The following is a 23,089-nucleotide window of genomic DNA, read 5'->3' on the forward strand; positions in this document are numbered from 1 at the left end:
CAAAGGCATAAAATAGGTCCCCATGAGTCTGCATAGATTGAAACAATGTGTGAATAAGTAAGTGTGGAAGAAGAGACAAATCTCCTAAAGACAATTCCAAATAATTTATGTAACTACCTGCTCTCAGAAGCAAAACTCCCCACAATTTAAGTGTAAGCTGTTCATGGAGATTTCCTTCTAAAGGAAGGGTAGAAGAGGAGAGTAACTGAAGTGAGGAAGCTGATGAATACTTCCTTACTACATTTCCCAGGTGTTCAAGGTCAATATTAAAAGTGATAAGCCTTATTGATATGGGTAACCTTGATATATGATTAGTAGAAATTTACCTTTGTTGTTCCTTCTGCAAACCCTTACCTGAGTCCAATAATTAGAACAGGAAGTTAGACAAATCTTCAGAGACATTGTATAAAGTATCTGAATTATTAAAGTTATCAAGAACAAGGAAAGTCTGAGATACTGTTACACCCATAACTGTCTATGGAGACAAGATGACAAATGTAATGAGGTATTCTGGATGAGATACTGGAACAGAATTAGGTAAAAACATGGAAATCCGAATAAAGTATGGCCCTTAGTTAATAATGTTTCAATACTGTTTCATTAATTGTGACAAAGGTTTCATACTAATTAAGATGTCAACAATAGGAGAAACTGCCGCAGTCTGGCTGGGCACAAAATAACCGAGCCACCACCAAGCCTTGTAGGTTCAAACAGCAACCTTTATTCCCAAAATCTCACCGTGGCTCTACACACACTTCCCAGGAACACACTCCCTCCACCAGCTCTGCGCACCAATTCTCCCTGAACCCCAGGAGAACTCAAGGGGAACTCCAAAGTAGCAGGCCCCCAAGGCAGCAGGATCCGCCCTATTCCCAGCAGGCTCCGCCCTAATCCCAGAGCAGGGTCACCTTTCAACCATTTCCTCTGGCAAAAATGCCAGGAATCATTCTGACTAAACTGTGGCTCTCAACAAGAAACAATAGGGTATATGGGAAATCACTGTACTATTTTTTCAATTTGTTCATAAAACTCTTCTAAAATTGAAAGTGTTTCTTCAATAGATAAATATTTACTGATCACTGGAGAAGGCCTTTCCCAGCAGAAAGCTGAAGGATTGAATCTCTAGCCAAAAGATTAGCAGACGTAACCACATGAAAATTAATAACTCCTAACACAATGAAAAGATAAATTAATTGAAAAGAAAATGTCTGCTACACAGTATTTAGCACAAAACAAATTTAACGTCATAAACATCTAAAGATTGTTTTTAAACCAATAAGGTCAAATTTTAAGGATGACCTTATAAACTAGCAGCTCTAGAAGAAATGCAGACATCTCATAAATATAGAAAAATATTCAACTTTACTCAATAAGGATATGTTCTGCTGGCTGACTGAGATCAAAACATAGGCTGTGTCTAATCAGCATATCAGCAGTCACTAAAATTATGCCTTTGAATGATGTTAGGTGCATGGTACAGTTTCCTCCCAAAGGATATTAAAAAAATACAGCCTGCCATTGTTGTTTTTATTGGGCTTCTTGCTTTCTGCATATTTCAAAGAAAGTTATAAAATAGGCTGATTTCCACACAATTTGTTGTCCTTATCATCATATTCACCTACTTGGGCCTTTGAGGTCTCTTTCTTCAGGAGCTCTGAACTTTATTCCTTTATCTAGAATGAATTAACTACACAAGCTTGGGTACACCTGTATACTAGTTTTCTTGTTTATAAAATGAAAATTGTGAACTCAATTATCTCTAAGATTTCATCCAGTTTTATATATTTACAACTCTTTAGTCTCAAAATTAATTGGGACTCAGTATATTTAGTCTTTCAAGTAATTGCATTAAAAGAGGCATATTACTTTCCAGATATGTAGAAGTCTTCTTGCCTTAGAAAAGTGTAATAGTCAACTATTACTTGCTTCCCACTGCATAACAAACCAACTCCAAAATAAATGGTTTAAACAATTATGTATTTATTTTCTTAGTTAGGTCTACAGTTGGCTGCAATGGCTATCTCAGCCTATAGAATGTGGGGAGGCTGGGAAAATATTGTGCCTTATTCAGTAGTCCACGTGGAAGGAGTAGGAGATTCTTAGAAACTGTTGTGTTAATATAGAAGTTTAAAAACTCTCTAAAAGGGCAAGCAGAAAGACCAGTGCTTCCAAGACCTCAGTTCAAAATTGGCAGGTTGTCACATCTCCCTGCTCCCATCATCCAAAGCCAGTGTCACAATGAAGCCTTATATGAATGAGACAGGGAAGCAGACCCCTCCCCTGGGTAGGGGATAAGGGTACGTACTTCTGTAAAAATATTCTTAACTCGCCAGAATCACAGAAGAGAAGATTTCCCAAAGAGAAGAACTTATGGATATGGTTTTCTAGATGGGGATAATTAATTATCATTCAATTTAAAAAACCATTTTGGAGGACCTTCTATTTTGCAGGCAGTACAATTTAGTCGAGAGCTTCTTCCTCAATGCCAGGCCTGTTCTCTTCTCCAGAAATTTGCTCTGCAGTGCAGTGACCATTTCCTTTCCATGAGTACCTGAACTACAAATAATACAGCACCCTGAAAAATTAAAATTGCTTTATTAGGTACATCTTTGTGTATCTAATAAGATGCACATAGAACATAAAAAGCACTGTAAGAATTAACAGAAGCAGAAATTTTTATCTGCATGTTGAGGGAATCACAGCTGTACACATGTGACATTGTAATTTTCTATGGAAAGTTTCCATGGCTATAAAAAGCCTAGCTATTAAACCAAAAAGTGATGTCAATAATCACAAGATCCATTTAAAAAAAAAAGTTTCTTATCAAATACTTCTGAGAACTAATGAGTAAACATAATCCATTCACACAAGACCTTTTGAGAGTTTCAATATGATATTATGGGGCAACAACAGGGAGATGTAATATACTAAACCTGCTGTGGAACCTGTTCTCTATTAAACATCTCAAGCACTCCACAAATACCAACTGGGTAAGATGAATTCCCCTACTTACCATAGCATAAGAAGTGCCCTTCACATCTCCAGCTTTTGTGGTCCTGGGTAGAAGTAGGACACATAGTTTCATTCTATCCTGAGGAACTTCCTGTGGCTGCAAATGACCAACAGCAAGGTACTGTGCCAAGCTGGTGGTTTTCAGGAGTAGATGTGCTTCAAGAACTGATGTGAAAGTGCATTAACACTAGAACCTTTTCAAAGACTTTACACAGACATTCTGAAAATGAACCTGGAGAAAGCATAAGCCTAAAATGTGTCCTTAGGATGAATAAAGAAATGACATATTAGAAGGAAAAGAGGAAAAAAGAGCCCCTGGCACAGACACAAATTTTCATTTCAGTAGACCTAAGAGGGATATAAAGTGAGTATTAAATTCACCTTGGATAACTAACCTAAAAACCAAATCTGACGTTAACCCCAAAAACTTGGTGATAAATCTATAGCTGGGCATTAAAAAGATGACATATCTAACTTATACCAAGCACATCAGTCTCCAAAGAATGTTTAAAAAAAAAAAACTTGGGATATATCACATGTGACCCAAAAGGTATACTTAAATGCTAGATGATACCTTTTTGTTTGAAATTTAAGAGAAATTTTCATAACAATGGTTTTCTTGCTCCAAATACATGAATCAAATAAAAAAAAAGATGTTCAATTTTTCAGTAATTAATATTTCCCAAGTGTCTTTATGTTTTTCCAGTTTCCTTTCAGATTCTCTTCATCATCAGAAAACATGACCAATGGCCTGTTGCTAAGCTCTACAGAGAAAAAGGCCAGCAGAATTACATAAGGCTTGCTAAATGGAACCCATGACAACGTCTAACTAAGAGCCAACTCACTCACAGCCCATCCAAGGAACTTCAACAAAATGAAGGTAGAGATTGACAGCCTTTTTTTTGCGGGGGGGTGGGGGGGGCTACAGGGGATTGAACCCAGAGTGCTTAACCACTGAGCCACATCCCCAGCCCATTTTTTTGTATTTTATTTAGAGAAAGGATCTCCCAAGATGCTTAGGGCCTCACTAAGTTACTAAGGCTGGCTTTGAACTTGCAATTCTCCTTCCTCAAGCTCTGGAGCTGCTGGAATTATAGGCCTGCACCACCAAGCCTTACTGATTGTCAGCCTCTTCATCACTTAATCTAACAACAGAGAACTTAGTGGTGGAGTGGGGCAGGGTGCTGAGTTTTCTTGTGCTAGACCATTTCCTTTTCCACATGCTGCTTCTCTATTCTTCAATGAAGACTCAAAGGAGGCACAAGCTAGTTCATTGCTAAGAGGAGATTGTGACACTAGCAGCTTCAAAAATCACCTTTTGTGTCCTTGTTACTCTTCTCACCAAACAGTGATGTCTAAAATATATCAGCTCTATAATTGGGCACAGAAAAATTGTTCCTGCGTATTTACTAAGAAAGTAATCTGAGAATGAGTACATTAATGTTTAGGAATGTCACCATATTCTCTAATTTATTCTTAGAGTAGCCTTGATCAGAAGTTCTGCATTCTTTGGTTTGTGCAGTTGTTTATATACTTATTTGATGAACAATGTATCAAGTCTTCAAGGTGTGCAGTATCTTAGAAACTGGACATGCAGGGCAGCATCCCCGGAGTAGAAAAGTACAGTTTAGTGGAGAAATAGACAAACATTTGCAATATAATGAGACTGGAGTTGGAACAGTCATTATCTCAAGGTGAGAGGGGATCATAAGGCTAGATAGCCAGCTAAACCAGGAGTAAGGTGGGCATAGTTCAAGAAGGCAAATGAAGGAATGTTTAGGTGAGGTTTGGAAGAATAAGTAGAAGTAGGTTTTATTTATTTGTTTGCTTGTTTGTTTAGAGCTAACTAGTAATTTGTTGCTACCCACTTTGCTCCCAAATGAATTTAAGGAAATTTCAAAGATACAGACAACATCAAACGGTATTCAAAATGCAAAATAAGCTTTTTAAAGGAGAGCTAATAGGAAAAGAGTGGGGAAAACTAGCAGATCTAGAAGTGACATAAAATGCATACTATCACATATCTATGTCTTAATGAGATGCAGATCACAAATCTGGTTCCAAGCCTTACAGCAACTAACTCAAAAATATTAGTGATTATTTATTAAATAGACAAAATAAAAATAAAAGCCAACATTTATCCAGATAAACATTTGCAAAACAGAAATGCAGAGGAAAATGAGCAACTTTCAGGAGTTTAAAGCTTAAAGCAGAGACTAAGAAAAGGGGATAGGTAAAACTACAAAAGTAAGGGTGTGTGTGAACATGAAAATGCTCTTACGCCACATTAAATGAAGCTATCAGCAGCTTTCAAGAGGGCTCGGCATGGTCAGATTTTCTAATTTTAGGAGACAGAGAAAGCAATTACCCAAGTAAAAGTTGATGAGAACTTTGAGATCATTGTAGTACGGCTGAAGATAGAGGGATATATTCAAGAGATATTAAATGAGTTATAACTGACTGGACTATAGATGGAGAGAGGAGGGGTGCCATACAGGTGTATTATACATATAAGCCTTTGGATTTTGTGTTTTCCATCTATGAGCAAAATCTGATTTAGCCTAAACATCTACTTCATTTAAAAATAGACACAAAAGAAAACTAACGTGAACTAATATACCTGATTAATTTCCTCCAATAGAAGACAAAGAAAGAGAAAATTTTGGTCTAATTTTTAGAGCAAAGTGCTTTACTTGCACAATACATCATGGTTTGAAGAAGAGCTCATAACTGAGCACCTATAATAGACTTGAACGAAGAGATGGGGAAGGGAAGGAAGTAAAAGACCACAGATGGAGTCTGTGACATATTTTACATGGTTCAAAATTTGTCTAAGGTTTGATCAGTGAAGATGACAGTCCCATACAGCTGACTGAAGGATCAAATAGCATATTCTTGGGCTGAAAAGAATTTTGTTAATATGGTGATTTATTTCCAAGATAATATCTTTAGCTACTATTGCTTTTTTTTTACTTAAGTTTGATTCCTTGTGCAGTCTTTACTTATTATTACTTTATTTCTTGAAAATGTTTATATCTTATTTTTCTAGAGCTATTTTTTTTCATTTTTCTTCTGATTTTAGTAAATTATTCTATAGCCACAAACTCAGAAGGTAATAAGTTAAATAAATTAGAGTCAAGTAGGTACAATAATAATGATGATGGCTAATATTTATTGAGCACTTATTATGTGTCATATAGTCTTTGAAGGTTTTTCATATTATTAACTAATATAATTTTCACAACAACTCTATTGGGAAATTTCTATTAATCATTGTTTTACACATGAGTACACTAAAACAGAAAAGTGCCTTGGCCTAAGGGTTAACCTTCTTTATTTGCAACAAAAATCCTATCCATACTGGAGGAATCTCAGCAGAAAGTCAGTACACTAGTACCCAGTAAATATATGTTGAACAAATGAATGTAAGTGATATGTAATACTCTCAAATGACATCTTACCTTATAATAAATGTTCATCTCAATAACCATTTCATTTCCTTTTTTATTCTATCTTAAGAAATCTGAAATTTAAGTGAAGGGCAGAGGAATTTGAGAAATCATGGAAGGGGCAAGTAGACTCCCACTCTGTGTTCATCCTAATCTATGTGTCATTTTTCCTAAAGTGTAAACTACTTCTGACATCTTCCTCATTGATTCCAATGTTTTAACAGCTCTAATTGGCCAATATCAACGTCATCATTCCTTGCTTATGTCATAGAATGTCCAGCTTCTCAAGTTTGCAAAAGTGATAATAAATTTCTTGACTCTCAACAAAATTTTCATGAAACGTCTCTAGGAAATGGAATCATTAAAATAAATATCAAGAATTTTATTGAATTATAAACCAATGTAAAAGTGTTTAATGCTATTTTAATTATGTACTTTTATGATATGAAATAATGTTGCCATTGTAAATGATGTACCTCCTGTCAGGCAGACCTTAAATGGAAATTAGTGCATATTGAATGGAGGGAAATTTGACAATAGCTATCAAAATCACAATACTCATACCAATTCTTCCAGCAATACCATTTCTGGGGGTTTCTTCCTAAAGACACATTCTCACATTATAATTCAAATGTTTAGATACAAATATTCATTACAACACTGCTTTAAACAGAACATGTTGGAAAGAATTGATAATGGAAATTTTTAAATTAATTAGAATTCATCTAAACAATTTAATACTATAAAGCTAAAAAAAATAGATAATTCTACATGTACTGTTAAAACAACGTTCAAGATACATTGTGTAAAAAAAGCGACAGGGCAATTTTTATGTTTTACCAATCTTGTCAAGAAGGGAAAATGAAGAAAAATATAGAAAAAAGAGAAATTTCAATGGAAAAAGGAGAAATATATTAAATAATTGTATGTGAATGAAGAACTTTGGAAGAATACATAAGAAAATAATATCAGGAATTGCCTTTGAGGATGGGTATTGCATGGCTAAGAGCAGGAGTGGGAGGGAGACTTATATTAAGTAGTTATGTAGATTTGGGACTTCCAGGAAGAAGCTACCAAAATGAAATTGGAAATACAAAAGATTTATTAGGGAAAGTACTTGTTAAAGATAAAAGGGAGAGGGATTATGGGAAGCAAGAACCTTCATACTGCAATGGAGGTTTAACATATGAGAAAGGAGAGAAGGAAGAGGATGGGGTAGGAGGAGCCTCAGAGTGCTTGCAGCTCTGGGAAAGTTCCAGCTGGGCTGATGAGAAAACCAAGAGTAAAGGGTTGTCTTTAGAGGGGTCCAACAGCAGGCAGAAATGGCCTGGCTCCACACCTCTAGGTTGAGGGTCATTGCGATGTGGCCTCAGTATGAACTCTGTGGCCTAGGTATGAGGTATGAACACAGTGGCAGATCCCAAGTGTGGCAGCTGGAGGCTGTCAGCTGAAGCTGCACTTCCCACAGCTCTTAGAGGGAGCACTGAGTGGCACAGTTCACGGCTGCTGAAATACCCTTTATGCACTACTATATATAGAATAATTTCACAGAGATGCTGTTGAATAATGCTAGTGACTTGATGAATGATACATGTAATATTTTTAAGATGAAGAAAAATTTTAAAATATATAATGCATGTTAGTGGGATTGTAAATTAGTACAATCACTCTGGAAAGCAGTATAAAGGTTCCTTAAAGAAAAAAAAAAAAAAGCTAAGAATGGAACCACCATGTGACCCAGCTATCTCACTCCTCAGTATTTATCCAATAGATCTAAAAATCAGCAAACTATAGTGATATGCCATTTCAATATTTATAGTAATATAATTCACAATTGCCAAGTTATGAAATCAACCCAAATGCCCATCAAGAGATGAGTAGATTAAGAAAATGTAGCATATGAATGCAATGGAGTTTTACTCCACCATAAAGAAGAATGAAATAATGGCATTTGCCAATAAGTGCATAGAAATAGAAAAAATAATGCCAAGTAAAATAAGCCAGACTCAGAAAATCAAGGATCAAATTTTTTCTCTCATATGTGGAAGCTTGAGTAAAATAAGGGAAAGATAATTGGGGAAGGGATCAAATATCATAAAGATATTAGGTAAATTAGTATAGTAGAAGAAGGATAAAGAAGGAGAGAGAAAGGAGGGGAGAGGAATAAATATGAAATGAATTTAACAAAATCATGTTATATTCATATATAAAGGTACCAAAGGGAATTTCACTTTTATGTATGTGTAGAAGAAAGGAAGTTTAGTAGAGGAAGGAGAATAGGAGGAGTGAGGAGGGGAGGAAGACTAGGAAAATGAGATTGAAATCAAATTCCTTGCATGTATGATTTTGTCAAAGTGAACCCAAATACTACATATAATTATAATGCTCTATTAAAACGTAAATAATGCAATCCAAGACTTTTAAAATACATACACACACACACACCACAAACATGGAGTATATGCATAAATATTTATAATAATTGTAGCTAAATATTAAGAATAAAAGTTTTCTTTACCTTTTCTTTTGTGCTTTCTAATTTTTTTTTTAGTTTTATGTGAAGATATATCTCTTTATTTTTCAAAGATATTCCACCAAAGAAGGTGAAAATCATCTGGCTAATTTAAAGTTGCTTCCTGCTCTTTCTTTTCTTCAGTTATTCAGGGAAAATCTGAGAAGTATAAACAAGTATATCCTAAGGGCAGGCTCTGTGTTCACTTCCTTGTCAGCTCACAGAAAAATTGTTTGGGTCCATTAAATGGGACTGTGGTCTTCAGAGGTACAGAATCCACTCAAGTTGTTCTATGTCTATGGGAGGAACTCTCATACCCATAGACTCTACAATACACCATTGACTTGCAAAGGTTTCCAAAGGAAAGACAAGGAAGCATAGGAATGCAAATCAAGATTTTAGACCTACTTCTCTAGCACCAAATGAGAAGATGTACCAAGAAAACCTCCAACACCCTTATCGATGTCTATACACATAATATGTGTGTGATATTAGCTCCAATGTAACTGACATTCTGTCACTGAAGGATTATTTCTGTGCATGTCTTGTGTTCCTGATTAGTATCTGTTCTTCTAAGACTGAGGAATGAACTTTATTCATTTGTTCAATCTCTGCAATGCACAGTACCTTCTAATCATATAAATGACAATAATTACTGAGCACTTGCAGTTACCAGGTAATGCACTGAGCTAGGAACCTACATATAACATTTCATTCAATCTTCACAACAACCCAGGAAAAATGAGTTATAGTTATCCCTTTTACAGATGAGGCCTCAAGGAGTTATTCAACTTACCCAAGATCACAAAACTGGTGAAGCTAGTATTCCACACTCATGTTCTAAGGTTCCAGTCAATGTTTGCTAGTAAGTACCCAAGCATTATAGATCAAGAGTTGGCCAAGTAGGACTGGTGGGCCAAATGCAAACTACTGCCTATTTTTGTATGACATGTAAGCTAATAATGGTTTTTACATGTTTGAATGGTTTGGAAAAATTGAAAAATATATTTTGTGACACATGAAATTCAAATTTCAGTGTGCCTTATGAGAACACAGCCTTGCTCATCCATTTCCATATTATCTATGACTATTTTCACACTGTAATGGTAAAGCAATCACAGAAGAAATGGAATGACCTGCCAGGCTTAAAATATTTACTATCTGACCCTTTATAGAAGAAACTTACAGATCTCTATTAGAGATGGAGGTTTTATTCCAGTATTTCTCAGAATCATCCAGGGTACTTTTTTTTTTTTTTTTCCTAATAGACCAGACTCCCAGAGCTCCAGACATACTAATTTCTATTTCCCAAAGTGAGATAACTCTTGGTCTCACAGATTCTTATCTCTGTTTTTAAAAATTTCCCCAGGTGATACAAATAAGCAGCCAAGTTTGAAAGCCACCACCAGGAAGTGCTTAGGCCTTGGGCAGTTATTCCTCGGGGCCCTTTTATTTCTATTGAACAAATGGGTCGTCAGGGCAGGTAAAACCCTTGCATGCTTCAGAACAAAGCATCCTCTAGTCCTCCCAGGACAGGAACAAGGCTAGAAGAAAGCAGAAAGGAATCAGCAGGACTTTGGAGAGAGAGGCCCACTTTCTCTGCTTGCATGTGGTTCATTAGAAACCACACTTCAGAAGAGAGGGAAATGACTTCCTGAAAGAATCTGCTTATCAAGTGCAAGGATGACCATTTACAAACTGCTTGATTCTTTCTACTGAAGAACTGCTTCCATCTAGGACAGGGCAGCTGACAGATGGCCTTAGCACTCCATCCTCTCCCACTGTTAAGGGAACAGTTTTGCAAGAGCACACAAACCTGCTTCAGGTCAGGCATCATGAAAGAATGTTCTATCCTGCACTCTGGGGCCCATTGCTCAGACCTCACTAGCTGGCTTTCACTTCCAGCTCTCTGCTGAAATTAAGCCCAGGAATCTCAACATCACTGAGATGTCCTTCTTGCTAAACCTTCAGAATCATTTTTCAGCGTTTCCTTTCCTCTTTCTCCTTCCTACTTGTAAACATTCTCTTCCTTGGGGGCTTCTGTCTACTTCACTCCTGGGTTTTCTCTTGCTAGGTGGCACACGTGCTCAACCTCCTTCAGGTCTTCACCCTCCCTTAAATGATGGTGTTCCCAGGTTCCATAATGATTCATGCCTTCAACTCTTTCCCCAGTTTAAAATCTTTCTTAAACTCCAGTTTTATTTCTGAGAGGTATATGAAGCAGTGGGTAGATGGGGGTCTCTAGACCCCAAACACTGCTGGTTCTGCTATTTGCTTTCTGTGTAAACTTGAGCAAGTTACTTACCTTCTGTGTCTGTTTCCTTCTTTCAATGATGAGAATAATAACAATAGTTCATACTTAATAGACTTGTGGGAATGATATGAGTTTTTTGTAGTAGTTCACACCCAGGTAAATTTTACTCACCTCCCTCAGAACATTTGGCTGCAGTCATATCTTGTTTAAACAATTGGGTGAGTGCTACTGGCATCTAGTGGGTAGAGAACAAGGAGGTTGCTAAACATCCTACCATGCACAGGGCAATGCCACAGAAAATTAGGCGGCTTATATGGTAAAAGATGTCTATAGTGCTGAGATTGAGAAATGCTGGCTTACAGATGGAGATGTCATTGGAAAGTGATCTGACACCTAGCAAGTACTATACATGCATCAGTCACTATTGTTTTTATATCCAAGTGAACCAAACATTTGCATTTGAATGTCCAACAGCACCACAAACTCAGCATGGGCAAAACTAAACTTGTTGTCTTGCCTTCTTATTCTTACCTCCCAAGAGGCCCCTTCTCAGATGGCATAACTATCTACCCAATAGCTCAAGTCACAAACCTGAATATCATCTTTAATTCATTCTTCTCTCTCACCATGATCTTAACTGGCCAAAAAGTGCTGTGGATTTTACCTCCTCTACATAGGCATCAAATTCATCCCTTTTATTTATTTATTTTTTCCTTTCCCAAAATTATTGCCTTGACTTAGATACTGATCCTTTTCACCTGGATAAGCTATGCTGGTCTCCCTTCTCCCAGGCTATATTCCCTCCATTTTCTACAAAGTAGCCAGAATAATTTTTGAAGAAAACACTCCTACACAGGCCTACCCTGTAGCATGCAGGACTGAGACAAAACTAAAAGTAGAGGTTCCAGTGCACTGACGTCTATTCTCTCCTCATTCCCATTCCTCCCACAAATGGAAGCTCTGCACATGCCCGCACACACACACACACACACACACAGAGCACTCCTAAATAAGAGCATCAGACCACCCCTCAGGCCTGATTCCTATAGGTCACATGTCACCCTTGAGGAGGCTCTACTGTTTTGGCCAGGAATTACTAGGTCCTGGGTATCTAGAGTGTGGTCCACTGTGGGGAGAGGCTGGCTTGATGTGAATGTCTCCTTGTCTCACAAATATCTTGCCTCTGGGGTGGGTTGTGGTCCAAAGAACTGGAGTGGGGTCCTCAAACATGGGCTCTGGAACATGAGTCCTGAGTTTTGGGTCTGAAAGTGGTACTGATTATGCCATTGTTATCAGGAGTGTAGCAAAGTCATTGCATATGGTTCTGCAGTATTGCTCAAAGAAAGAGATGCCCCTGAAACTCAGCACACTTTCTACTAGCCAGGATGCGAGTTCTGCAAAGGGCTGTGACCATGGAAGAAAGGAGCTCCATTTTGCAATTTCTTATACCTGAAAGCTAGTATCTTTACCATGGCATATGAGCCTGTTATTGTGTGGTCTTAGCTTACCTCTCCAAACTGATGGATAGACATCTCCTTATCCTTTACTCTGACTTTCAGTTAAACTGACCCCTGGGTTCTCTAACAAGTTTCATGCTGTCCTTTTCTATAAGCCTTTGTGTATACTGCCAATATTCTTGTACCCACTCAGCCTTATTCACCTCTGAGACTCAGCTCATGGTTTACTTCCTCCCAAGAGACAGAAAACCCCTACACCAGTTCTATGGCCCCCAGCCACCGCTTCCTTTGTCACAATGTTGTATATTTTATCTTCTCACCAGACAGCAGTATCTTGAGAGATTTTTATCTTAATCATCTTCAATGCCTAGATGGTATATTGCCTATAAAAGTTTCCCCATAAAAATAAATTTAGGGATGAATAAATAAATGCATATACTAGAACATATTCTCATATGATGCTGCTGATGACAATAATGATGATGAAGATGAGGATGATGGTAGCAACTTCCTTAGTTTTCTAGGCACTGTTTTCAATGCTTTTTCTATATTAACTCATTTCATCATTATCACACTATACTGACACTATTTTTTTTCTACAGATCAAAAAATAGGCACAGAGATGATAGTTATTTGCCTGAAGTTCATACAGCTAGTAAGGAGAAAGTCAGAATTTGAACTGTCTTGGTTCACCCCTCTCCAGGGCCTTTTTAATCAATATGTTAATATATTACATTACCTCTCACAAAGGGTCAAAAATTTTGGACAAATAGAAATCTGCAAATTTGAAGGATATTAGTAGAACAAAATTTTAATCCAAGTGTAAGATCAGCCTGCTGGATGTTTTTTTTTTTTGGGCGGGGGGAATCATTTTAAATCAATGTGCCTTGTAGAAGTAACATTTCTGTTTTCTCTCAGAAAGAATTCAAGCCCCATTGTAGCTAATCATTTGGGTTTGCCATGTACAGTTGTCAACAACAGTGTGGCAATGGCTGACAGACAGGAAGACTGTTGAGATGTTGCCACACATCAAAAGTGCAGTCATCTCCCCTCAATAGAGCAACACCTTGGCAGCAGTGGTAGTACATGCCTATAATCCCAGCAACTTGGAGGATGAGGCAGCAGAATTCCAAATTCAAGGCTATCCTGAGCAACTTAAACGAGACCCTGTCTCAAATTTTAAAAATAAAATAAAAAGCATCAGGAATGTAGCTCTGTAGTAGAGCACCCATGGGTTCTATTTCCAGTATGCCTCCCCCCACCTGTCACACACACATAAAAAAGCAACATGTCCATTACTGTAACTAAGAAACCTACAGATTGCATAAAGACAAACCTAAAACCATGCATTTGAAGGAAATGTCATTTAGGAATTAGAACATTAAGACTCATGCTACCATCTTACATTATAAGCAGGGGAATGTTTTAAACACGGAACTCCAAGGATGGAACAAATAACTCTAGTTAAACCTGCCCTCATGGGAACTGGAAAGGAAAAGAGTTGGGGGGAAAAAAGGATAATCTATGATCTCTGCAATTTTGCTTAGGGCCATTCACACAGAAACCAACTAAGTGTCTCTGAGGATGGGGATATTCCAGGGAGGAGGGAGTTAAACTGGAACCCAGTCTCAGAGGCCAGTCTCAACCCTGGATATGGGAGATATGCTAAGGATGCAACTTCTGTTTACTACCCTCCCATATCCACCGTCCATCAAGGATTTACTCTGACTTGTTTTTTCAGCAGAGATGATGATTAATGACTGTTGAACTGGCACTCAGCTTCCTTTGCTTGGGTTTCATTCAGTGAAGGAAACAAGAGAGAACCAGGTGCCAGGCACTGTGCCCCTGTAGATATGCCTTGCTGGAGTTGTTGAATGCTATCAACAGCTTCCTGGTAAAACAGACACCTTGTCTGTTCACAGAGGTTAAATCAAGCAGCTTCAGGAACACTTAACAACCAAATTAAGCAAACTCATCCATGTTGGAAAATCGACTTGAGAATCACCCTACTCACTCTCCTTCTTTCCCCACCCACAGGTTTTTTGTTTGTTTTATTTTTGTTGTTGTTCTTCTGCTGTGGCCCCACAAATAAATAACTGAGCTTTGCACTAAAGCACCTGTGGTGACTGGGTGAACTGTTAATTATGAAATTTGGATATACCATCTGGGTTAACATTTGGCTGAGGGCAGCTGAAGCTCTCCGTGATTCTGACAAAAACTATGAATATTTTTTCTATTAATTATTATAGTACTTCCCCCAGCTGGCATTTCCTTGTTTCTCCTCTCTGCCCATTCAAATCCTAGCACTCCTCCAAGGTTCCAAGTCCCTCCTTCCCCAGTATGCCTGCTCTGACTTCCCAGCCCACATGATGAATCCCATTTGCATTTATAGTCAGTACCCAAATGTTTGTCCCTTGATTGTCTTCTAATTGTTTCACATGCACTAATTCAGACTCCTCAATATAGCAGTCATGCAGTACCTTATACTTCTTTTTGTATCTTATCTGCATAGCACACTGAATAAATATTCCTTTAGCATTAAATTTCTTATATATTTCAGGACATTAGCAACATTGAAATATTAATCTCCTAAGGGGAGGAACCAGGACTTGTTACCCTTGGTAAGCATCCCACAACCAACCTCTAGTAGGCACTCAGCCATGTGAAGAATGAAAAGACAAAGAGAAATATTCCAAAGATCTGGAATCTGTTTTTCAGTAAACTATGTAATATTGTAACTGAAAGATTAAAATCATGCAGCAGAAGCCTTCTTTGTGCGGAAATAGAAGCTGAAGTCCAAGGATGGTAGGTGAATTTTAAAGAGCAACAGTGAGTGTATGGTACAAATATGATCTTCCTTTTATCTGTTCTGTGCTGTGTTCAAGCAAGATCCCAAGCCTTAGCTCTGCCTCTGCATTTGAGAATACTATGTCATTCTTGGCTTCCTGGTCCCCAAGTGCTCTCCCTTGACTGGCCAATCACAATTATGCACATAGGCCTAACCACAGGTCATCATATCCCAAACCGACAGCCAGAATGTCTCCCCAAAACCCAAGGGCATTCTTTCAAAAATTACCCAAGATGGGCTTGGTTGTAAATTTGTTTCTACCAAACTGTAATTGTTCCTTTGGTCTTTGATTTTCTAGGCATCATTATGCAGTTACCATTACACTTGTAGCCTGAAGAGCTGGCCACACAATTGTCCTCAGAACCACTGCCAAGTTTGCCAGCGGTGCTATTTCCTAGGCTGAGGCAGAAGGGTAGTATTTCTTCCTTTTAGAACTAGAATTGCTCCTTTATTTTCCCCCCCTAAGCTAGAAGTAAAAGACTTTCCTCATATTTAAATGAGTATAAAACTTGACCCCCTCCAGCCAGAATACTGGCTGTGGAACTTGTCATTTCCCTCAGAGCTCCATCTATCAGAATCAGGAAGATTAAATGAAATCTGTCCGTGTGGGTATCCAGTGAGGTCACTGATGTGTCAAACATTTGAACCTCTTGCAACTTTTTTTTTAATTAATTTTTTAATTGGTACAAAAAAATTGCATATGTCGATGGTCTAATGTAATGTCATGATAGTGATTACATAGTGTGATGTTTAAATTGATTAAACATACTTATTTTCTCAAACATTTATCATTTCTTCATGGTAAAAACTTTTAAAATCCATTCTTCTAGCTTTTTTAAATGTACAGTACTATCCCTTCAGAAATTTCAGAACTTCATGCTTCTGGGATTGAACCCAGGAGTGCTTAACCACTGAGCCACATCCCCAGCCCTTTTTATTGTTTGAGATAGGGTCTTGCTAAGTTGCTTGGGTCCTCGCTATGTTGCTGAGGCTGGTCTCTAACTTGCAATCCTCCCACCTCAGCCTCCCATGTCACTGGGATTACAGGCTCGTGCCACCATACCTAACTTACAACTTCCTGCTTTTTTGATCGTCTTTTTCAGGTGCCAGGCATTTTGGAAACTTTGCCCTGCAAATTGTGCATAAAGTTTTCTCAGATTATGATTTGTCTTTGAGTCTTTCAATGAGTCTGAGTTAAACACGCACAGAATGACTGAGGGGTTTTCAAGAAAGAGGCCTCAATGGTAAATGCCTTTGCAAACATTTCCAATGACCCATACTTTCTGAAAAGTCTAATTCTTTGTAAAATTGCAAATGTTCACCTCTTTATGATAGTCATTTGCCTACTTTGGGGGCTCCCCCCTCTTCAGGCACTCAGGCAAATTTCCTCATGGATTCATGGTTTCTCAATATGCTGTTTACACAATGTGCACCCTGAACATTGAATTTATTTATTCTTTCCTCACTCTCTATATCAAATTTCATCTGTGTCATCCCCAAAGGGCCCTGGTTTCTAATAAACCTAACTATACAAGTTATGTAAATTTGGGAGTTTCCTCAAACCTCTTGGTATTGATCCTGTTCCATCATTTAAAAACAAGAATGGGCTATATGCTCCCAAAGCCCCTTTGTGCTCTAATGTTGAGTCTACCAGTAAACTGTGGTGAGTGTTTACAGGAGAATTAATATATATTTCCCGGTTGTACTTGCTCTGGGTTGCACAACTATATTCTAATGTATAGCTTCTAGGAATGATGCTTTTCCATGGTTTCAATGAGGGCAACTACCAGCCTGGTGGCAGATCAGTGACAGAGATAATTCTGATCAGGTAGACTCTTCAGCATCATTTTCAGAAAAACTGCTATGCTATGCTAGAAATAACCCTGATTTGATGTCACAAATTTGAATTTGAATCCAACAATTCACAATCTGAGTGACCTTGGGCACAGGTCTTTTCTTTACTCTAGCTCTTTGCAAGTCAATTTCCCCAGCTATAAAACATCTGAATACTTTTCTCAAAGTGATGGTATTGTTATTGTTCTTGTAATAAAAGAATAAAACAGGAAAATATATTAAACCACCTAAACAATACCTGGCACATAAAACATGTTCAGAAAATGTTAATCTCTTCTGCAGTCTTACTCTGCATGTGACAAAACTCCAAATTCTTCCTTTTGACTAATTCTAATATGAATCATTTTTTTTTCTAGAAGTGAGATACATATGATTAATGCAGTAAAAACAATACTACTCCACAGACAGAGAAATCAAACTGAAAACAACTTGTACAAGACAAAATATCCATTTCACAGTTACTTGTTGTGTACTATTACAGGGGTCTGGCTCCATGTTCCCTGTGTTTCAGAAGGTCAAGTTAGATAGTTTGACCCCGAAGCATGCTCAATTCACAACTATGAGACTCAAAAAGTCCTCTTCATTAATTCTAATAGAAGAAAAAAATAGACAAGTGCTCTTAACAAGGAAGAGAGTCTGCCTCCTCCAACTAGCATCAAACTGAGGCCCAGAAGATAAATATTGACTCATATTTTCAGGAATAAGTCCAAAATCTACTCTATCCTCCTTCCCTGTAGCCATTTCCTTTTCTCATTATCTTTCTAACAGGGAAATTGGAATGCACAGTCCTGTGAGTCATCACTTGATCAAATATGGCTCCAGCTGTGAAGAAGCTGTGGAGAGAATTCTAGGCATGGATGAGGTTAGACTGCATTGGCCTATGAGATACCCTGGGAATTGGGGTGATAGGCCCCCCACCTAGAGGGGCAAACTTTGGGAGAAATCACTGGTTCCTCTTTAATCAAAGATAGAAACATGCAGAAACCTGTTGCAGAATCATTCTGTGGTGCTCCAAAGGCAAGCAGCTCACATCGTGGGACATAGCCTTGGGAAGAAGCCAGGCTGTTATGACCACCCTCTCCCTGTGTCTCATGCATCTCAAGACTGACCCTGCTCACCCCAGAGCCTTCTTTCTCAATGAGCACTACCTCCTCCTACCTTCAAACCTCCTTTTCTAACCCTCCACAGCCAGAAGGAGGGAAAAACCCTTAGACATTTAAACCAATTTAAAATGAAGAACATCCTTTTAAGCCAACTATTGGCATTTAAGACAATACAACAAAATTAAGATTTAGCCACTGGTAAAATATTCTAAGAAAATAGTCTCTTCTCTTTCCTTGGTGGTTTTCCTATGTTAATAGCCCCTATTTAACTACATGTCCTCAGAGCCAAAATTCCCCAAGTGCCTTTTTTTTGGGGGGGGGGGGGTGGCAGGGAGGGGGTTGGCTAAGGAGTCCGTAGGCTGTAGCTTAAAGGAATTCTGGTCTCAAATTGTTTTATGTTCAACTGAACAGCTGCATGACAAAATAAACTTTAGAAGGTATTATTTTTCAAGACACATGCAGTCTGTTGTTAAAAAAAAAAAAAAAACTGGGTGCCTACAATCTCATCAGGAAAAACAAAAACAAACAAACAAACAAAAAACAGTAGATCAGATATTTCTAAGAGTTAAAGGATCCAGAAAGACTGGTTGCCTCAAAGGTCACCTGTGCATATGGTCACCCTAGATTTTTCTTTGAGTGACAATGCCCAAAGTTTACATTAACCAAATACCTAAACCTACTATTATGAGGTTTACAAAAATGGGATAAGTGCCTGAAATGAAACCTGTTGAGGCTCCAATTTTAAAATATACAAATATGCATTTGTTTAAAGGTGCATGCATATATGAATGTGTGTAGTGTGTGTATAATGCAAGCATACCCCCATGCATGTGTGCACACCACACACACACACACACTATACATACATGCAAATATTTGATAGTGTTGCAATTGCATATATTTGATAGCCTGGACCAAAGAGATCAATTGGAACTTGAATTGATCTGTTTGTAACAGGATTGCCATCACTGAAGTAATTCTCTGGGTCCAAGATGAAACACTAGTTACCACCACTGTTACCTTTTCAGTTTCAAAGTAAGTGTTATCTATTGCCTAGTTCTTATGAGAAGATACTCCTAAAGCCTTTATATATTCTTGTACAGGTATGACTCACTGTTCTCCCAAGCTGTTCAGAAGAGTTTGATATGGAATACAAAGGATGAGGTTAGTTGCTGTTTTCATACACAGTATTTGTACTTTAACAACTGAAGGCAAAGATCTGTGTGTACTTGCTTGTCATGATGTTGAACTGAGTACAATGGACATAACAGTTGGTTTCATCTCCCTTCAGGGATGCAACTGAATAAATGATGTAAATGAAAACAAAAATTGTTTAAAAGACTCTGAACCATGAAGAAAAAACAATTGGTTAAAGACAGAAAGAGAAATCTCCATAAATTTCTTAAAGATGAATGATATTTGGAAACATTTTTGCAGGAAAACAAAGAGGAGGACCTCATATAGCTTTGAAGACATGCAGAGAGAGACTATAGTGGAAAGACCCATTCAGAATTTTAGAAAAAGTTATTTTGCCCCTATTATTCTACAGTTCTTCAAGCTATCAATCAAATATAATGGGAAAATAAAGACAGCATTTATAAGAAAGTGCATAGAAAGTTTACCTCCTGCATACCTTTTTTTTTTTTTTTGAGGAAGTAATTTGAAGATACACTCCAACTAAGTGTGAAATCCAAGAAAGAGCCTTGAGCTATTAACAATCTCTGGGAATGACTCAAAGTCCAATAAAAATAAATCAGTGTTTGACAGCAATGTAGGCAACCCATAAAGCCATTGCTCCAAATTAGAACAGAAACTTTTCAAGCAGAAGAAATGAATTGATCCCACTCAATAAACAGAGCAAGAAGCTGCAAGATCACAATGATATAGGACACAAGGATACATCTCTTCTCCCAGTAATTAGAAACCACATGAAAAGAAAAATTGCTCAAAAAATTATAGTCCAAATATGAAACAAACTGAATTGCAACATGATTAGAGTGTTTGAAGGGAATTCCATTGACCCAACATTGAGAGACTGACTGGTCAAGTCATATAAGGGGAGAGGCGATATGACATTTCTTGAACATATAAGTGAGCAAGATTTACTTAAGCATAATAATGCAAATGCCTCTTTAGGAGATATTGCTTTGAGAACATATAACCAACAAACTCGGGATCTCAGGGAAATTCTCCCTTTGAGTAGAACAGACCTTCACAACAACTGTCATCCAAAAAATAAAAGAGAGAGAAATTGTATTTTCCCCATCACAAGCTTTTCCCCTAAATTAGTCTCTACCTTTATACCTTAAGCAATAAGAAAGAAGAAGCAACTTATACTGCAGTACTTTGAATGTAGGCATAAATTGTGATTTAGACATAGTAGGTATTTGTTTTTCTTGTGTTATCATTAAAAAGGATTGAGAAAGTTCCTTGTGAATAGGCACCTTAACTAGTAGTAAAGGATGGATCATCTTTGTGAGACTCTCAAATGTCCCCATAAAATCTTTGATGCCTTTGGTTCTCCCTTTAGGATGGCCTGATGTTGCAGGTTAACCTCGTGCATTTACATCACTGCCAGTACACCTCACCTCCTGGATCCTGCTGGCAATATTGAAGTCATTGTTCCTGATCCCAAAAGCTACTGAAACAACACTCAGCCAACACCACTCATCCCTAGAATATGTCAAATGATGCCAAGAGTAACATTAGATAAAACCTCTCCTTCCCAAAGGTGATTCTATTGGGTAAGCCTCCTCTATTTTTACTATACTGGCCCATTTATTTAAAAAAGAAAAAGAAAAATTGAATTTTCCCTCTGGAATTATAAATTATCTTTCATTTGACTAACAAAGCTCAGAAGTATCAATTATAATTACTTAACAGAATCAGAATATTGCTTTCACTCTCACCAATGTATATTAGAAAGTAGTTAACAGAGGTCTGGAAGAGGAAGGCATCAGTGAGAAAGTAGTCAGGATAGAGTCGAATGGCTAAGACACTCAAGTGATGAGTAGAAAATCCAGTGAAATTGTGCTAAATTCCTGACCTACAAATGGCCAGGGGGATTTGCCAACACACACTAGGAGGATGGCACCTACAAACATGAACATGGTGGGATCTCACAGTTGGAGGAAGGTAGGAGGAAAAGCAGCCTGGGATGGTGAAAGAAGCTCATATGTTCCTACCAGGGGGTGACTAGAGTCATCCCTGACTCCACAATCTACTGGATGAGTGACATGTCATGTAATCATTCTGAGCTTCACTTTTCTATTATATAAGATGAAATGATAGTATTCACATCTCAAGAAACAACACAAAATTCCTAACATTTAAGAAAATTCACATATCTTTTGGTTGCTATCCTGTGCAAATATTCCCTGCATCCTGCATCACACTTTTCCCTCAAATTCCATTGCCATGCAGTGGGTTCTTCATGAATCTTCTTAGTACTTCTACATAGGCAAAGCATGTGGGGGTACAAAACAGTTACTTCCTCTTTCTTTACTTTCTTAGGGGACCTTATATAAATGCTCAGGATAAAGTGGATACATTGAGTTGAACAAAGGTATCAGTCAGGTGATCTCTAAAAAGGCAGAAACCCAACCAGAAATCTTGGCCTGAGAAGCTGTTTATGGAAGGGCTTAACATTTTACCAATTTCTCTGAAGGACTTAAGCCACAAGCCTTTCAGGTACAGACTTTTATGTAGACTTAGAAATTCCACCACCTTTAAAATTGCTTCTTATAAAGGGTCCCCATTATGTCTGTCTTCTTATGATGAGGTTGAAAGGAAAGGAATTTTCTACTGGTCAGTCGCTTCTTCTGGGTGTGTGCGGGTACTTGTTTGATAAAATTTCTTCATTTTTCCCCTTTACTGAAGGTCTCTTTTAAATCGTCCTTTTATTACTATTTTTCCTTTTTCTTTAAATGTCATGGCCAAGAATTGTTTCCTGGTGGTTTATCACAGAGAGATCGGGTCACCAATCCATTTCATTTCACTTCATTTCACTATTCATGCCAGTTAGCAAGGTTCAGGGAGACCGTGCCATGGCAGCGACCACCAGGCCAGTTGGCTGCCCGTCTTTCACAGCCAGATAGCAAGTGGGGCGTTTAACAAAGCAGCAGTGTTTTTCTCACTAACAGGAAAGGGGATTTTAAGCTTAACCTCCAAAAAGAACAAGTAGGTCTCAACTATAAAGCTGAGATCTGAAAATGAACTAACCATATATGTCTATGCAGATAATCGAGAAGACTCCAGGGTCATACCCTAGAAGTAAAAAAAAAATGGGCCACAAATACACACCCAGTATCTCTTCACATAGCTAGTTCTCTCACCACCTTTTCATATGCTTTCTCCCCGCTAGTACCTCAGGAAGCTCCCAGACATTTCTCAAAGCACTCAAAGTTTCTTTAAGCCAGCCAGCACTCCAATTGGACAATTGAGCTTTTCCAAGCCATTGTCCACATCTGACTTTCATTCCCTTGGGGTCCATCCACTGCATGCCTCAGCATGTCTATTCCATTTCAGACTGCTGAAGCCCTCTTGGGACGCAACTTTCCCAGGCACAAGGGAAATAAATATAACCATGAAGATTGTACAT

The sequence above is a fragment of the Marmota monax genome, unplaced genomic scaffold (genome assembly GCF_021218885.2).
Source record: "Marmota monax isolate L192 unplaced genomic scaffold, Marmota_monax_Labrador192_F-V1.1 WCK01_AAM20220418_F8-fsc00191, whole genome shotgun sequence".
In the NCBI taxonomy this organism is placed as follows: Eukaryota; Metazoa; Chordata; class Mammalia; order Rodentia; family Sciuridae; genus Marmota; species Marmota monax.